Source organism: Vespula vulgaris, chromosome 6 (assembly GCF_905475345.1).
Source record: "Vespula vulgaris chromosome 6, iyVesVulg1.1, whole genome shotgun sequence".
Classification (NCBI taxonomy): Eukaryota; Metazoa; Arthropoda; class Insecta; order Hymenoptera; family Vespidae; genus Vespula; species Vespula vulgaris.
The window spans coordinates 3825179-3845721 of record NC_066591.1 but is presented as its reverse complement, the minus strand read 5'-3'; the positions used below and the strand labels follow the sequence as shown (position 1 = coordinate 3845721).

General features: G+C 29.2%; 1 protein-coding gene across 3 annotated transcripts in view; it reads left to right on the top strand.

Annotated features, from left to right (window-relative positions):
- Positions 1-1713: 1713 nt before the first annotated feature.
- LOC127064759 (uncharacterized) overlaps positions 1714-20543 on the top strand; it is a 79626-nt gene continuing 60796 nt past the window's right edge. The window contains exons 1-2 of one of the 3 annotated variants that reach the window (XM_050996284.1): positions 14592-14676; positions 15165-15270. The gene's annotated coding sequence lies outside the window, so the exon portion shown is untranslated. Of the gene's footprint in view, positions 2042-14591; positions 14677-15065; positions 15271-20543 lie in introns of those variants that run through there. The other 2 variants (XM_050996285.1, XM_050996283.1) reach the window with 2 other exon arrangements.

Sequence of the window (20543 nt, the reverse complement as noted above, 5' to 3'; positions counted from 1 at the left end):
AATTCTGTTTCAAACTGAATAAGACTGTACATATTTTTAACAGTTTTCTTTCCTATCGTAAAACGTTTATTTTTTGTTACCATAAAATGACTTTACCGACTGTAGTACTTAACTGGAAGATAAAGAAGATATCATTTCTTCGTTTATTCTTTCGAGTCGGATGTTATACCATCTAAGTTATGTTAGCAGAATGATATTAATGAACAGATGGCAGCAGTAAACTAATTAGTGAATCTTTTCAAAATTAGAATGAAAATAAATCGATCAGAAATACATTTACGTGATTGAGAGTATGAAGAATAATTAATCAAACTAATTATTTAAAAGAAAGTGATACGAAAGTGTGCATTTTCATGAGAAAAAAAATCAACTTAATTAAATGTATAATAAATAATCAAATCGGTCGAGTGAACCTACAACGTAAATAATTTTGTTACTATTTTCTTTTAATGTTTACGATTTGCTTATAAATATTTCTTAGAGAGAGAGAGAGAGAGAGAGAGAAAGAGAGAGAGAAATAAGAACAAATAAAGAAAAAATCTCTTTAATCATTTTCTTTTTTATTTTTTTTTTTTTTATTTCTAGTTAAAAATCTTTACATCGAGTATCATACGTTTATTTTTTATAACGTACTTTTTTATAACGGTCAAATAAGAAATTGATTTGATCATCGTAGTCGTGTACAAACGTACTTCGTTCGTAAATTCGTCTCGTTCGCAAATGTACTTCGTGCGGAGCTTGAAAAGTAGCAGAAAAAGAAGGAAAAAAGGAAGAGAAAGAAAAAATAGTGAAGATGGTTAGTCAACGACACACGATTGCATTACCGAGCAACCTAACATCATCAACTTCCTTGGAGGGATTTCTTAAAGGTATTTCTAACATATAAGAGGGAGCCCTTCGAAGTTCTTCTCTCATTCTCTTACAGTTAATTATTAAGGTAAGCGCGTGAATCGCGTGACCAACATCGTCCCACGAACCCGGAACTATTTAATAGTAACTATACATCGACTTTTTTATTTGATATTTACGTTTATAAAGTTTCCAACATTTTCTTTCTTTCTTTATTTATTTATTTATTTATTTTTTTATTAATAACAATATAGAAAGTATTTTGGGCTGTTCAAGAATTATGATGTTTAATATAATTGTGTCAAATTTTTTTTTATGAAATTTATCTCCTACAAGCTTTACAATATTTTTGTTTTCTTTTTTTTTTTTTTGTATTAATATAGAAAATATTTGGGTGGGTAAAAAATTACGATTTTTAATATATATATATATATATATATATATAATTAATTAAGATAGATTCTATTAATATAGATTAAGCAAGCAATAGTAATAACTTTCACGATAAAAAAACTATCTTCTGATTCTTACATATATATATATATATATATATATATATATATATATATATATATATATATATATATAAGTGTACTTACGTTGCAGCAACATACATAAATTAGGTTATACGTAAAACAGAATCAACGATAACGCCATCTACATACGATTATAAATTATTAACCAATGAGAACATAATAAAAATTATAAGGGAATAAGAAAAACGTTATGATGAATACAAAGGACAATAGAAACGAGAAAAGATATCCATATAAGTTACTCGACATATATACATACATACATATATATATATATATACACACACGTGAAAGGTTAGGTTAAATAGTAAAAGTATTCTTCCGTCGCGTCAAGAACGCTTTTCTCTTATTGTTAGATCATTGTTTATACATATTGTTTACGTTAGTGAATTGAAAGATTTCTCGTACGTATATTCAGTCGTCGAGCTTCGTCATTATCATTGTTGACCGATCAACGAACAAAAGAAACTGTTCGTTTCTTTCGTTCGAAATAAGGCGTAGCCATATTAGAACGTATCTCTATCTTTTGTGTGTAGTGTATATGTTTGTCGGGTATACGTGTGTATAGCGGAACAAGTGAAATTGTATCGCGTTCGACGTTCTCGATAGAAAGTGCTTTCCTGCTCGTGCAAGAATTTATATATTTACCTATCTATGTAAGTAAATATACATATGTATATCAAATATTTCAACGAGATATATTTCAATGAGAGACATTTTATTGATACGCTATAGGGAATGAAAATGATATCATTTGAATCACGTGATAAGGTTAGCTCAATAGAATTTGAATTTATTGAATATTCTGACGTATATAAGTATCTTTTTTTTTTTAATTGGATATTTTCTTTTTTTTTCTTTTTTTTTATTCTTTTTCTTTTCTTTTGTTTCATATATCATATATAATGTCATCATATAATTTATATGTAATATCATATATAATATATTTATATATATATAGGTTTTTATATATATTATATTATATACAATAGCACGTATATATAATTTTTATATATAATCATATATATATATATACAATTTTATATATATCATACGATATCTTTAATATAAGGATTATAATTGAAACAAAAGCGATTGTTAAAATAATACGATATCTTTAATATAAGGATTATAATTGAAACAAAAGCGATTGTTAAAATAATAATTAACCTAAAACTCTATATATTTTTAAGAATATCTTTTAAAGAAAATTTCTTTCAATTAGATCCAACGTAGCCTTTAACTAATATACATATATAATGAATGAGACCTATTTAGCTGGGATTATATAATTGATTAAAGTATGTATTAATAATTAATAAAAGTATACGTATTACTATTATTATGAAAAAGTAAGTTGTAATGATGTGCGTACAAACTATGTTATAAAAGTGTATATATATATGATAATGAAGATATTACATTATTATTATATATAATATGGTAATTAACATGAATTTCTTATCTTCATTTATTTATTGAAAGAAATTGATCTGAATGAAATTCAATGTAACATTTAATTCAGAAGGATACATATAAACACGTATGAATGTATAAATTCTATATTTTATTTTTATTTTTATTCTTTTCTTCTTTTTTCTCTCTTTCTCTCTGTTTTTTTTCTTTTTTTTTTTTTTTAAAGAAGTTAGTCTGAATCAGATACAAAGTAACCTTCAATTGAAAAAGATACACATGTACGTACCCATGAATGTATGAATTCCATAATTTCTTTTTGTTTAATTTTTTTCATTACAGGAAGTTAGTCTGAATCAGAATTTCATATTTTTTCTTCTTTATTTTTTTTTTATTTTTTATTTTTTTCTTTTTTGAAGAAAAAATTAATCTCAATTATATACAATATAACCTTTAATTCAGAATGATACACATGCGCACGTGGACATAAAATTATTTTATTTATCCAATATAGTTGTAATGGTGTTTATATTCGAGTCAAGCATACAAACAATAATAATAATAATAATAATAATAATAATAATAATAATAATAATAATAATAATAATAATAATAATAATAATAATAATAATAATAATAATAATTTTCGTAGAATGTCCTTGATCGATTTTGAATTGACGCTTTTCTCACATCACGATCACGTTCTTGGTTAACGGGCCATGCATACTTACATAAGTTAGTGATCCCAAATCACATAGATGGTATATATATATATACACACATTTACATATATACATGTACATATAGAATATGTGGTGGCCCACAATATGTCCGTTACAAGTTACACGCCTACCTTTATTTCATAATGTGGATCGGTAACCCACGCAAAAATGTTCTAACGTCTCATTTATAAACGTTCCTTCGTCTGTTCTAATCTAACGCATCGACACACGTTCCATTACATAGTGCTTTACATAAGCCATGGACCGTGCATGAAGAGGTGACGCTTGAGAAGGTAGAAGGAAGAGCATGATCATCTTCTTTAGTGTATATGCATGCTCTGTGTGTGTGTGTGTGTGTGTGTGTGTGAGAGAGAGAGAGAGAGAGAGAGAGATAACGTTCTCTTACGCACCAAAGAACTTCTTCCTTACGTCTTCTCGCGAACTTTGAAGTTGTAGTAGTGATGGATACGAACAACTCACGAGTACGAACAACTTTTGTTCTTTTCTTTATATCCTTTTTTTTTTTATTTATTTAATTGTATCAAATCTATCATCGATTTTTCATTTTCATAGAAAGGAGATAAAAAAATTTTGGGATGGGTCTTAGAAGAGAAAAGAAAAGAAAATTGAGAAGAATTTTTTTTTCTTTTTTTTTCTCTATTTTTTTTATTTAATTTTAACACACAGATTCACGTTTATATTTGTGGTATGGTATCGTTGTAATATATATATATATATATATCGAATTCGTCCGAACTGAAGAAACTGGATCTATTGTTGAAAATTATGCTTGTAATCTTACAAGTTGGTCTTCGAGTTTCGTGATTTGAAAAAATATATAATGAAGTTTAAGAAGTCTCGAAAATTATTGTAACTAATTTTCCTTTTTCTTTTCTTTTTCTTTTCTTTCTTTTCAAAGAATCTCGAAATTTTTGGATAAATTAAGACAATTTCGTCCTAGTGATTTTTCATCTACGTTAATAATCACTTATCAATGAAGTTGTAATTATTCTTCGAACGAAAATGAACGATGAGTTTGTACGACAAAAAAAAAACTTTTTTTTTTCTTTTTAAAACGATTACTGATTCGAATAAGAATATGGATCGAAGCGATCGCTAGAAGTAAGAAATAGTGAAAAGAGACCGCGAAGGCGGCAAAGGACGACGAAAGAAACGTTCCTTCTTCGTCGCGGCCTACTCGATGCACAAGACTCTCGTCGGTGCTGAATCATAGGATAAACATAGCCAGAATAATATATATCCTCTTCCTGAAGTTTTGCACGCACATTATTACAATACTCTTGTGGACTCGTCGTGTCTTCGTCGTTCATTGGTAGGTTCGTATGGTATGGTTGGTTCGTATGGTAGGGTTGGTTGGTTGGTTGGTTGGTTGGTTAGTTGGTTGGTTGGTTGGTTGGTTGGTTGGTTGGTTGGTTGGTTGACTAGGCGAACGTTAACTCGTCGGGACGAGTTCTAAGCGGATAATACGAGTGTATCGCATAGATCGTGATTCTCTATTTCGTCTTACCTTATACTATATCACGAAACATTATATATATATATATGTATATGTATATGTGTGTGTATATGTGTATATATATATAGGTAAAGATATGAAAAAGTGTTCTATGAAATGAAAGAGTCATTGAAAATGAATTAACGTTCACTTTCCATGAACTTTCTTAATGAACTGTGTACGTGCCTATATTATATCTATTAGAGATATTATATATGTGTAGGTAATCATATGTTAATTTGCAAAAAGGTCGCTCAAAAGTTTCGAAAGTTTGTAATTTTGTAATTCGAATGAAGAAATAAAAAAATAAAAAGTAAACAATAGAAAATATTTAGTTAAGAAATATCGAGAAAGAATAATTGATTTTTTTTAAATCATCTACAAAACTTTTGGTTTCACCTTGTATGTGTATAATAGATATATGTGTTGATACTTATGTGTACTTAAATATTTATTAATTGAGTATTAATTATCTAGGTATATATATATTTATGCGAGTACTTAAGTGATTAAGTATACATATTTATGAAAAAAGTAAACAATCGTGTATATTTAAAGTATCTATGCATATTTCTTTATTTAGAAATGAATTATCTACGTTATATGTATAATTATAAACATACACACATATATATATATATATATATATTTTGATTTCTCTTTTGTTAGATCATTGATATGAAATAGGAAGAAGATATGAGAATTGATTAGATTAGAGTAGAATATTAGAAGGTTACATGGGAATATAATCGTTAGAATGGAATAGAAATTTTTTTCTTATTTCTTTTTTCTTTCTAGAAATTGAAAGAAACAAAGAAAGAAAGGAAAAAGAAAATAGGAACGATTGTCCTACTAGAGAACAATTTTTATATCTTTTCTATTTTATTTTATTTTCTTTTTTTTTTCTTTTTTCTTTTTTTATAGGATCGATTCTCGCACGACGTATTTTGCTTAATCGTTTAAGCACCTTTCTCTCTCTTAAAATAGTCTCTCATCGGTATATCGTGTCACGCAGGTTTTTAAAGAGCGATCGTTCGATCGATCGATCGATCGATCGTCGTTTACATCCTGGTACAGACGTAATACCTTGGAACGTCGAATCCTTACCTCTCCGATCGAGGTAGTAATTATTACGTACGATTTATTTTACATCTTTTCTTGCCGGAGAGAAAGTAAGTACTTACAACAGGGCGCGACACCTTTTCTCTTTATGGAAGTAATTAGGTTCTTTAAATAAATTTCAAATGATCTCTGATCTACAGATCATAATTAGATTAAATTAATAAGATCGAGTATAATAGTTAAGAATTAAGAAGAAGAGGAAGAAGAAGAAGAAGAAGAATAATACGAAGATTCGACGATTAGAAAAGTAACAAGAGGAAAACGAGAGTAAAACGTAATAATGATAACGATAAGAATAAGAAAAAGAATCAATGAGAATTAGAGAGATAATATAAAAAGAAAAAAAGAAAAATGCAAATTATGAAAAGCTGATGCTAGAAAAAAAAATAAAAGGAAAATACAAAGTGTAAATTAGACAAATAAATATGATGAATAAGAGATCGAAAAAGTAATGCTGAGAGAACGAGAATTAAAAAAAAAATAAAAATAAAAAAGAAATAAAATAAAAATAGAAAAAAAAGAGGAATAGTAAAAAAGAATGAGAATTGCAAAAATGAAGATAAAAAAGGGATCGACAAAAATGAAGAAAGAAAAAGGACATCATAGAGTATATACAAGGTCATCTAAGCGTGTTAATTTAAGACAAATATTTTGTCCCTCTCTCTTCCTACCTCTTTCTCTCTCTCTCTCTCTCTCTCTCTTTCTTGAAAATCCTTTCGTTTGAGTTCCGTTATTTGGAGTACAGTGCACTAACAAGGAACTAGACGATAGTCAGGATCAGTGAAAACGCTAATTACTACGGAGAAATCATTAATTATGTCGCTCCTACGTTCTCTGTAATGTATATATATCTCAAGACATTATCTATCTCTATTTCTCTTTCTTTCTTTCTTTCTCTTTCTCTCTCTCTCTTTCTTTCTTTCTCTTTCTCTCTCTCTCTTTCTCTCACACGAATTACATTTTTCCGTCGACGTTAACTATGCGAAGAGCTCCCACGACTGAAGAACTGAAGAACTTCAAGATCACGGACTCGCCGACGATTCTTTTAATTATTCCCGACATTTTCTTCTCTCTCTTTTTTACTCTTCTTTTTCTTATTCTCTCTTTCGCTCTTTCTCTCGTACTCTTTCTCTACTAAAGTGTCGGCATTCACGAGAGCTCTACGAACAACTTAATAATGGCCGATCCTTTGCGATCGAGAAAGGATTTACTATTACGATCCTTTAGCTCGCGTGTTCGTGTCTTTTAACACGGACTCTAATCCCGAGATAAAATTTAATCCTTTGTACTTTCTATTTATTTATTTATTTATTTATTTATTTCTTTGTTACTTCTTTTCTTTCTCTTTTCTTTCTTTTTTTTTTTCATTCCATACTAAGAACTCTCTTTTTCACATATCGTATAGTAATATTTTTTTATTAGAAAAAAATATAGACACTTACATACATGTCGTATCGTTTAAAACGTCGTTCTAAAAAATGTCGCGACACGCGTTACGTTCGAACAGATACATGGATAAATTTACCTAATAAAAACTTGGTAGATAGTGTATATGATAAAAATTTGACGTCGAGTCGCACTCGATATTGGAATATCCGACAAGGAAAAATTCATGATTGAGTCAGACTCGACGTGGGAGTATTTGAAAAAAAAGAAAAAAAGAGAAGTGGAAAAAGAATTCGAACGTCGAATCAAATTCGATATGAAAAGTTAAAAGGTCAAAGGTTGCTTTTAAAACAGCCAGTCGATAAATTTAGATTACACGAATTTTGTTAAAGGAACGTCTCTTTTTTTTGAACGTAAACTTTTTCTTCTTCTCTCTCTCTCTTTTCTTTTTTTTTCTTTTTTTTTTTTTAATGTCATTTAATTTAACGACGTCGCTAACGATCGTCGTGACTATGCGACGAAGAAGGCTCGTATCTTTTTGCAATGCTCGTTTTCATGAAAATAACTCGGAAGGACGATGATCGCAATTAGAGATAGATGCGAACGCAATGAACGAACGCGCTTCGACAATGGCAGCTGAGCGTGCGGGCTCGCGGGGGAGGTTTCATAAACAATATGGCGCGAGATTTTTGCTGAGAACAGCAAATTAAGTGACACCTACGTACGTAAGTAAGTAGGTATGCGCTTATCCTCACGCAAGTCGATGAGAATATCTATGTATTTTATTTTCCATTTGTAATTTACTTTCCTACAACAATATAGACGTCGTTAATTAATATCATTTCGCTAATTGTAAGTCGAAGTCGGCGTTGAGAATTGTTCGGGAACAATAACGGTGTTTAATTAATCGATAAAAAGATTTAATAATATTTTTCTCCAACGAAAAAAAAAAAAAAAAGAAAGAAGAAAAAAAACAACTGACAAATGTACACTTTTTCATATTTCGTCGATTGAGATTTTCCGCCATTTTGATGACGTCGAAAGTATAACATAAAACGTAAAAGCCGCGAAATTCAAACGACAAAGAAATTACAATGAAGATTAACAAGTTTTTCGACTTGTATATTACGAGGATTTTATCAGAATAATTTTGATATTTAAAAATATTAAACTATTTCGACATTGTCATCGATCTAACCACGAATACCTTATATCATTGAAAGTGAAACCCGCGAAATTCAAACGTACGTACGAGCATATGTACATATATGGAATAAAGAATAAGAAAGTAACATAATTAAGATTGAAAACTTGAACTTTCGAAATCCTCTTGTAAAAAAAAAAAAAATGAAATAATAACAAAAAAAGAAGAAAAAAGGAAAAGAAAATAAAAAAAAAGAAACAAAATGAGACAGAGTCCTATTGTGATCATGTAAAAGTGGAATTTCGATACGCTCAGCGTCTTCATTGTTGTAACAGCAGTAGCAAAGAGTGTTTTCACTCTTTTCTCATGGAGAATCCTATCTCTGTCTCTGTTTACCGATCCCGATCCTCAAGAAGTCGCGCGAAGCCATCGCTAAGCACGGAAGTGTGCTGAGTTTTACGAGGCAAAGATTTTTTCTTCAATTTTACAGTACGGCATTCGAGTCTCGGTCAGTGGACTTGAGTCATTGAAAGACGAAGAAGACGAATAAGAATAAAACTAAGAGGAAGGAGAAGAAGAAGATGAAGAAGAAAAAGAAAAAGAAAAAGAAGAAGAAGAAGAAGAAGGAAAAGAAGAAGAAATCTAGCTAGCTGAAAGGAACGAAGGAAAGAGACCCCATCTTTGATGTGAATACCTCAGCGAACTGGAATTCACGATATACTTACTTACAGGGTGTCCCGAAATAACTGGTTGATATATTTTAGGGGGTGGATATTAGAACGTCGAAATAATAAAAAAAAAAAAAAAAATTCATATAGACATAATTCGTCTTATCGTTAGTTGACTTTAACGTTTTCTTTTTTGTTTTTTTCATTTCTCTTCGAACTATAGCGTAATTTGATTTTTTTTTTTTTTTCAACAAAAGCTTTATACATTTACTATCACGTGATAACGAAAAAATTCTTATGAACGTGATACGTCCTATTTCACTTCGTTTTTTTTCCAATTCATTCTTCTTTTTTTTTAAGTTATAGCGGAATTTAATTCTTTCAACGAATCTTTTATCTCTCTTTTTATCTCCCTTTCACGAGAGATGTTCCAAATAACATTCTTGCATCCGAATGCAATCTTGCAGATATTCTTATCACTGAGTTTTATTGATCTAAAGAAAGAATTATTTCCTCCAAAGAAAAAAAAAAAAAAAAAAGCATTTCTCTGTAATCCTAAAAATAAAGTGAGATTTATATCACATTGTTTGGGTTCGTACGAATTTTATTTATTTTTTTCTTTTTTTTTTTAAATATGCCAAAGCCAGTAACCAAAAAATATTATATTATATTTCTTGCTCGTTCCCTGTTGGACACCCTGTATGTCTCGTACACTTATACTACCAGTCGATTTATATTCGCGAACTATACCATGGATCGATAACTTTAAAATAACGATATCATTTCCAACGTCCTTCCTTTAACACATTCACCACAATATATGTAGATAACATCCTTCCTTATATACATTCACCAATGACCGTCACTGAGCTTTCCTTCTGTTTACGCGACGATGGTTACCACCGGGTTAAGCGAATGGGAGGGGAGGATCAGACAAATAAACATGTTGTTGAGAGTCATAATTTTTTTTTCTATTTTTTTCCTTTTTTTTTTGCGATTCAACACTATAATTCAATTCAGTATTTTTTCTTACTCTTTTTAACGCATTATCGAAGACTATTCACATAGTAATCGTTGAAGTACAGAATGAACCAAAAGTTCCGATTTATTTATTTTTTTTTCTTTTTTTCAAACTTTTCGGACTGGATTTTTTTTTTTTTTTTTTTATTGTAAACAATTACAAATCTAATGATTACTACGAGTCTAAAAAAGAAAAGTCTCGAAATAGAATAATTGATATTTGAGAATCAGTCTGGAAAGTTTTGATTTGACTGTATAAAATTGTTTAACTATTATTCGTTTTATCGGATGACGTTTGATATATTTATTATTTATTAATTTTTATATATGTATTATCAATTTTTTCTTGAATTTTTAATACTTCTGTTTCCTTTTTCTTTCTTTTTTTTTTTTTTTTTTTTTTTTTCTCATACAACGATTTTAATTTTTACGTTGAACTCTTTACTTCTATTATCGGTCAGGAAATATACGATATCAATTAATTCGATTTAACAATGAATGGCTCGTTATAATCATATGAGATTTTCTATTAGACGAATGAATATTTTGCAATGATTTTTGAAACTATTCGATATTTTCAATCTTTGTTATTTACTTTCTTATTTTAACGTACGCAGATAACATGCTTGAATTTTTCGTATTTCCGGCTTTCACTTTCAATGTTGTACGACATGTATTCAAGAAGAATTTAGATAAATGACAATATTCCAAATCATAAATCTTTCAAATTCTTCGACAACATTGATATCAAAACTATACAATTTAACTTTTTAATTCGTTAGAAGAAAACTTGATTGATCCAATTCTGAGATATATTAAATATCACATTAATTTTACGATTTACACATACATACATAGTCCTAAAATATAATCTTTTTTTTTTTTTTTTTTAATATACGTTTAAAAGAAAATTTCTTAACAACCATCCGTAACATGTAGTAGTTATTCATAGATGATCAAATAATATCATTAGCGTTTGATTATATGAAAATACATGATTTCTTAGATCGAATCATATCAAATACTTTGATAAATCGTTTCGATTTGATAAATCGTCAAGGTTGAAACTACATGATGGTTTGTGTCGTATATAAACGATGGATCCGTTCTAATAAAGGATAATCGATCGATAAGAATGCAAGAGAGGTGAGGTCGACCTCAAACAAGTATCATGGAGGTCCACAAATTTATAAATACATATATACATCCATCTCTCTCTCTCTCTCTCTCTCTTTGCTCCTCTTTCTCTCTTTATTTTTTTTCTGTCACAGATATTACATATCCACAGTTATTGAGAAAACGAGTACCAAAGTTGTTGGTGCTCGTATAAGTTGCCGATTGCGACCTACGAGGTACGATGGTACGAATGTCGTTAACGTAAAAAAATTTTCCTATCTATTTCGTAGTAGGATAGGATCGAACGAGAGAAGAGCGAATAGAATATATGGCCATGATATTTACTAAGCCTCGGCATCCGCGCGTGAAAGTGTTCACTTCTCGCGAACGTCCAATGCATACGAACTCACGTAACGAATGCCTTTAACCAAATAACGATTATGGCTTGGATATAAATTATGCTTCATAATATACATATTGGTACATATGCGGTATAACACGTACCTATGTGTTTATATATATATATATATATATGTATGTATGTATGTATATATGTATATATATATTTTTTTTTTATTATGATGCATACCAATAGGATCACTATTGAGTAAGTAAGAGTCCTAATTTTATTGAGAATGATAAATTTATGCAATGGTGATCTTATTAGTATGCACTCTTACACTATAATAAAATATATACGATATTATAAAATATACGGCTAATAAAGAAATATTTTTATATCGAATAAATAAAATACAAATGAATTGAAAAATAAAACTATTAGAGATATATTATATATGTTCAAGGTAAAAGTTATTGTATCTTTTCTTGTTTTCTTTCTTTTTTTTGTGTGTGTGTGTGTGTTTTTTTTTAATTCTATATTTATCCGGTCAGTAACTCTTTTTTTTTTTTTTTTTTTTTTTAATTAATTCTAGTACTTCGTGAAGTATTTCGTGAAAGAAATGATTAGTATGTCTGAACGTCTTGATCAGTATTTGTAATAAAATATCAGTGTGTGATAGAAGCGATTAATATAAATAATTAAGGATATGGGATTGCGTTTAGATTTATTAGAAATATTGATTTATATGAAATATTTTATAACACCGATCGTTTACATATATTATGTATTGTCTATCTTATCAGAAATATTTTAGAGTACTGATTAAATCGGAAAAAATAAGGGCATTTTTTTTTTATATATACATCAAATTTTTCTTTTTCTCTTCTTTCTTTATTTCTCTCCATCATAATTTGCGAAGAGGCAAGAGTAAAATAAAAGGATCTTGTTGAGAAGGAGGTGAAGGTGATATTAGAAGAGAGAAACGTTGAAAATAGCCGAGAATAAAGTGGCTCGTAAAAAGGTCAGTAACACCGGCACAAATCCTAGCGCCTACAGACGTTTAGGGGTGCCTAATCCCGAATGAAATCAATTTTGCGCTAAGGAAAAAGAGAAAAAAGAGAAAGATGAAAGACAGAGAGAGAGAGAGAGAGAGAGAGAGAGAGAGATCAAATATCTCTGAAAGGTTTTTCACTAAGAGATACGTCGAGTTTCTGGTAAAGTTAAGTATAAATTCTTCTGTGGAACTCGTCTCCAAGATCCTATGATTTTTTTTAGTTTTATTTACTTATTTTTGTTTTTGTTTATTTCTTATTTATTCGCGTTTTATCTTCTTTGCATTTGAAAGAGAAAGAGGGAAGAGAATTCTCCAAAATAGATTTGACCGCCCACTAAAAACATTCCAGGACCATAAAACGTTTCTATTCCTTGGTTGGCACGCGCTGCAGTATCCTAAAAATAAAACTACAATAAGATAAATCACTTTCTGGTATAAATTAACGATAAAATGAATGAAATAGAGAGAGAAAGGAAATTTGTTGTTTTAAGACCGGAGATTCACAATAACGACCAAGTGACAAAAAACAAGATCACAATGGTATGTGATATTAGCCATAAAATAAATTTTCAATCATATTAAATATAAATTAGAACTGATAGCGATGTAAAACGTAAAATAGATTATTCGATAAAGAATCAATTTAATAAATTTATAGATTAATTTATTAAATCGATGTATTAAATTATTAAAACGCATTGGATGTATGACACATACATACGTTTTAACAAAGAATAAAAAAAAAAATACGTGGATATAGAAAAAAAAAAAAAAGAAGAAGAAGAAGAAAGATCGAATTCGGAAATAAATAAATTATAAAGCACGCAAGTTCGATCGTAACGTATGTCATAAACAGAAATAACAAATAATCAAATATATAAAACTATAAAAAGAGTCTGGACAGACGAAAATAGAAGTCCAGTCGAAAAGTAATTGTAAGAAATTCTTCGGTACAACAAAAAATTATGAACAAATAGTAATATTTTAATCTTTTCGAAAACAATTTTGATGATCAACAGGTCGTTTATCATGTATCTTTAAAAAAAAAAATGTGTATATATATATATACATTACAAAAATTAACAGATAAATACATATATAGTATATACGATATATAGATTCGTGAAAATATAATTTTGACATTTATTAATAAGTTTCTAATATGGATTGAATTAAGGTCATTGACATAGTAGTACTAGTAGTAATGTAGTATTAGTAATAATGCTAGTAGTAGTAATAGTAGTAGTAGTAGCAGTAGTATAGTAATGTAGTAATAGTAATAATGATAATAGTAGTAGTATAGTAGTAGTAATGTAGTAATAATAATAATGGTAATAGTAGTAGTAGTATAGTAGTAGTAATAGTATTAATGGTAGTGTAGTAGTAGTATAGTAGTAGTAATAGTAATAATGGTAGTGTAGTAGTAGTATAGTAGTAGTAATAGTAATAATGGATGGTAGTAGTAGTATGGTAGTAGTAATGTGGTAATAGTAATAATGGTAGTGTAGTAGTAGTATAGTAGTAGTAATGTAGTAATAGTAATAATGGTAGTAGTAGTAGTAATGTAGTAATAGTAATAATGGTAGTAGTAGTAGTACCCTTTGGGCTTTCGAGGCTTCTCGTGAAGAAGGACAGTAGAGTAGGGGGATACGAGGTGGTACGAGCACCTTTCTCGTGGCGCTCGCCTCGTGGAATGGCAAAAAGAGAGGAGAACCTCTGACGTCACAACGTGTTCCTCCGACGGTGCCGCTAGCCTCTCACTCGTTCGCCGACGCTCGGCCCGTTCGGTTCGTTTTGTGCCTCCTCTTGTTCGTCGTCGTTTCTATTTCTATCTCTGTCTTTGTTTCTTTCATTCCCTCTCTCTCTCTCTCTTTCCTTTTTTTTTTTTTTTTTAATATATTATCCCGTACCTACATCCACCCGTTGCACCCATTTGTACCATTTTTGTGTTTCGATCCTTTGTGATCGATTGTATGGGAAAAAGAAAAGAGGAGACAAATTTTCGTTTGTGAATCGGACAAAGAGGAGGGAGCATCGAAATTAATTAACGCGAGTGTTGGGATGAATTTTTGTTCTCTCTCTTTTTTCTCTTTTCTCTTTTTCTCTCTCTCTCTTTTTTTTTTTTTTTTTTTTGAAAAAAATTGAGAATTCAACAGTGCTACGCGACATTCATTTGTAGTCGATTCGTCGGTTTTTCTTATCTTTTTTTTTTTTATTACTTTTCTTTTCTTTTCTTTTTCTTCTTTTTTACTTTTTTCTTTTTTTGAATTCGTAGTTTTGTTATCAGTGCATAACGAATTTGTAAGTATTGGTTCTTACAATTAGTGCGATATGATCTTGCTCTGGATACGATTTTGGATGGATTAGAAGGCAGGCATAGGGTGAGTTTTCTCTCTCGTAAATTATATTTTATCTTCTAATATGATATTTATATAGCATAGTTATGAAGAAAAGAAAATACATTAATCTTCTAAAGTTCCATTTCTTTTCAATAATTTTCTCCAGTAAAATAATTTTATAGCAGAAAAAAATAACACATTAATACAGAACGCATTAATATAATTGGAAATGTATAGTATAGTAATATTCAGTATTAATAACGAGCACAAAATTTATGCACAGCAAAGAGATCAATCTACGAATATAAAATAACAATAAATTTCTCATCGCAAAAGAAAAAAAAAAAAAAAAAACGGAAAATGAAAATAGAATACTATGTTACATAATTTAATTTAATAAAATAATTAAAGAAAAAAAAAAATGGATACGTAAGAATTGTTCACGTTGGATAAAAATCGTTACAATTCGTTTACTTCTCACAGAGATCACTTTTATAGAGATTGTAATATATCAAAATTTCTTCCTTTTTCTTGCACTCTACAGAGATTATTATTATAGATATTTTACTTGATGGAGATTCAATCGAATAATTACAATGAAATAACAATCGAACAATTATATAATTTTGTGATAATTGGTATACACATTGATAATTATTTTTGTATAATTTTTTTTTTTGTACCAGTGCTATTATAAAAATTAAAAAATATTGATAGAGGGAGGGGATAAGTGGGAGATACTTTTGGATGACTATGTCCGGTTAAGCAAGGAGAGGATAAACTCGCGTGCCACTCGTTTTGCGCATTCCACGTCGCGGTGAAACGCGGCCACCTGTTTCTTCGCGAGCCTTACACGGACATTAATCCTTTGTATGCGTTGAAGCCACCTTCGGCTATGGTTAACGGTCCATCGTCAACCCGGGTCTTCGACGAGATCTAATTTTTACTGCTTCTGATCCCAAAAATAAAATCTATCTGATAAATTAAATCATAAATCATAGATCATTAATCACAAATCGTTTTATTAAATACAAAGTGTTTAAGAGTCGATCGAACGTGATTGTGTTTTTCCGTAACGAACAAGTGAAAGCGCGCGAAAAGACAACGATTTCAAATCGAGTTCGATCAAAGGAATTTCTAATTTTTTTTTTTAGAAACTATATTGGAAGGATATATCGTTAAAATAAAAAAGAAAAGAAAAAAGAATCTAAATCTTTTGATAGTTATTACGGAAATGATGTTTCTTTCTTTCTTTTTTTTTTCTTTTCTTATTTTCTTTCGAGTTTATTGTTCCTTCAATTTTTCTAATCAATTTTCTAATCAATTCGATTTAATCGATCGTACGATATTATACGATTGAATGATTTATTTTTCTATTAATTCTTTCAAAAAAGTTTCGATCATGAGCGTTACATAGAAATAGAAATTTTCCAATGATGATGATAATGATGATAATAATAATAACAACAATAACAATAACAATAATAATAATAATAAAATTTTATTTCAATATTAAACTCTGTTTTTCTTTCTCGAATCGATCGTAAAATTTTTGACATAATTTACCGACATTATCACACAGGTGAAAGATATCACGTAAATTTATTCAAAGTATGATACTTACATATATACTTGTAGCACATATAAATATACACATAGATATTGCCATAACATAAGTAATTACACAGTATCCGGTAACTCATAAACGCTTCGACGTTACGTTCGACCTAAGTGGCATAAGGAGACTTTAATGCTGGCATGTCACAGTATGTTTGTGGTATCGAGTGAATTTAGCGAATCTCAGGAAGTCAAACGACTAATTATCGTCTATGTATACATTATAGATATATATATTATTATTATCATCATCATTATCATCATCATTATTATTATTTTTAGATACATTATATATATATATATATATATATATATATATATATATATTATTGTACACTACTTGTTGAAGTAAATTTAACAAATCTCCGGAAGTCGACCAACTAATTATCATTTACGTATGCATGATGTTTATATTTCATTATTTATGTATACATTATGCATAATATGTCGTATTTTTATTGTTGATGTGTGAGAATTCAGCAGATCTCCGGAAGTCGAACTACTGATTATTATTTATACTTATACGTCATGTACATCTATTAGTATTATTATTTATGCATACATTATGTATATATATATATATATATATATATATATATATATATATATATATATATATATATACGTATTATTATTGTAATTAATGATAGAATAAAATCATAATTAAATAATATCATAAATAATAAAAAATAATAATTATATATATATATATACACACACACACACACACATACATGAGTATACACACATATATACAAACATATACTATTTATATATAAGTCGATACAATGTGTCCTAATTGATATATATGCCGATAGAAAAAAAGATAAAGAAAATTTAGAGAAAGATGATTTTTACGATCGTTCTTAAACAGAATTTGAAACGTATTCTTCGTTCTGAGAAGTCGAGAGGTCGCTCTTAATTATTTCCATCACGAACGCCGTGTTTCCATGGTGAAATAAGATAGAGAGAGAGAGAGAAAGAAAGAGAGAGAGAGAGAAGGATAGAGAATATCTTGGGAAGGTGGAAATGCCTGTAGGATAAAGGAGCAACGTTTTGCGATTCGCTTCCACGAATCGCTTGGAGCATCGAACCGAAGACTTAGCACGAGCATAGTAGTCGTAATAGTCGTAGTATAGTCGTAGTATAGTCGTAGTAGTCGAGAGGACTCTTCTGAAGAGTCCAGTTCCAGTAAACATCTTTTTATCTTTTCTTTTCTATTTCTATCTCTCTCTTTCTTTCTCTCCCTCTCTATCTGTGTCTCTTTGGGTGGACTGACCTCCGATATCTCTCCCATTCTAACGTTTGCGCCATCTTTTATTTTTATTTCTCAATGATTCCCTTTCACTTTTTCTTTTGTTGTTGTTGTTGTCGTCGTTCTTTGTTGTTATTGTTGTTGTTTTATTTATTTCTATCTAGTTTTAGTTCCTTCTAAAAAAAGATTTATCTCTGCCTTTCTTTTTTCGCCCCTTCCTTTTTCGTTTCCTTCGGTTCTTTTTTTTGTTTTGGTTCCTTCTTTTCTTTCTTTCTTCTTTTTTTTTTTTTTTTTTTTTTAACATTGAAATCGTGAAATTTGTGATGCAAGTTCTTGTCGTTTTTAATTATTCTTCTTTTTTTTTGCCTTCTTATTTTTTCTTTTTATTTATTTATTTGTTTTTTCTTTTTTCTTTTTTTTTTTTTTTTTGAAATTTGAAGTATATCCTCTTTTCTGTTCGATCTTCTTTTTTCTCATCCTTCGTTTTTTTATTAAAATTATATAATATTTTTTGTCTCGCGGTTTCCTTCATCTTTATTTTTGTTAAATTCATAATTATCTTTCATCACTTTTATTTATCCTTCTTTTTTCTCCTCTGCATCTGTTTTTTTCTTTTCTTTTTTGTTTTGTCGAAGCTACCCGTCCGCGTCTATTTTTCTTTTTCTTTTTTTTTCTCGATTTTGTTCGCTTCCGCGATGCTAATTTTCTAGTTTTTAAAGTAAAAAATAATTCTCGTATACTTTACGTAACTTTTTTTTCTTTTTTTTTTTTGATAGGTATAATACCGATCCTACTTGAAAATTTTGCTTCTCACCTTTCCCACGTATTTATCTCAATTTCTCTTCCGAATTCAATACGATTTCACGAGTTTCGCGAAAGTTTCGATAATCAGAAGAATCTCTTCTTTTTCATTTAGAACGAATCGATCGGTTCGATCGATTGATCGATCGATCGATCGGTTGGTCGATCGTCACCGTTCGAGTCGATTCGCACGAACGATGATTACGAATCTTCGTCATGCTTCGTTCTTTCTCATCGCATGGAAACGATCTCGTTGAAAAAAAAAACTATGAAAAAAAAAAAAAGAAGAAGAAAATATTCTTGATCTCACAATCTTCTTTTCTGAAAACGTCCTAGACGATTCAAAAAATCAATCGCACTTTTTCGAGACTTTTTAGGCTAGTTTTCTTTTCTCTTTTTTTTTTTTCTTCTTTTCTTTCTTCTTCTTTTCTCAATTCTACAAAACTACAAACAGAGTTTCCAAAGTTACAGCTGTCTAATTACAGATCTAATAAAAGGTAACAGTTCGAAAAAAGATTAATCGATTTTTAAAATCATTCAGGATCATTTGATTTCTATCTTTTACAAACTCTCCCTTCGTTCGGTGTGTACGATGTAAATTCTTTCTTTCTTTTCGATAATATTCGATGATAAAGAAATCCGTTAAAAACATTTGCGTTTTTTTTTCTCTCTATCTTCGGTGCAAAGTTTACGAAGTGTGATGATGCAAGCTAGCAGTCATTTTACAGCTACTATTTATATCGTACTTGAAAAAAGAAGAGATAGAGATAGAGAGAAGAGAGATAAAGGTAGATGAAGAGAGAAAGAGAGAGAGAGAGAGAGAGAGAGAGAGAGAGAGAGACAATCGAATTAATTACTCGACTATTAAATGTTAGAAAAAGGAATGGCGGAAGAATGAACGAACGAATGTACGTAAGTACGTTAGGTGAAGTTGACGTTTGTTGTCTCGCCGTGTGAGTACAGCTGTTTCACCTTTCCTTTCTCTATCTCTTTCTCTCTTTTTCTCTTTCTCTCTCTCTCTCTCTCTCTCTCTTTCTATCTCGAATAAACTTTCTTAATCGATCGTCGTTAAATCCTCCAGTGAAACCAACAACGTAAGTTCTTTACTCCAAGAAAATTTGTATCCACTTTATCAAACGATATAGTATTGATATTTTATACGTCTTTCTTTTTCTGATTTTTTCTTTTTTTTTGTATTTTTTTTTTGTATTTCTTCATTTTTGTTCCGTTTTTATTTATTTATTTATTTATTATTTTTTTTTTTTAATTTAATAAAGGAGCAAAATTAAAAGAAATATAAATTTTAATTTAATTTCTTTCCTTTCTTCGATTTAACGCATCGAATTCTTATTATACATCTCAATAATCATTTTACGTAAAACAATTATTAAATCTAGTAAATATTGAAATATTAGAAAATATTGAAGTATTAAATCCTTCGGATAAATTTAATTATAATACATGTGAATAATAAATAATACGAAAATCTTAACATATAGAGATTTTTAATTGAGAGAAAGAAAACAGAAGGGAAAGAAAACAAGAATAACAAATTAATAAGAACAACGTGAACAGAGCTATTATTTACATGAAAAATTAAAGAAAGAAAAAGAAAAAAAAAATACTTTCAACATTTAAAAGT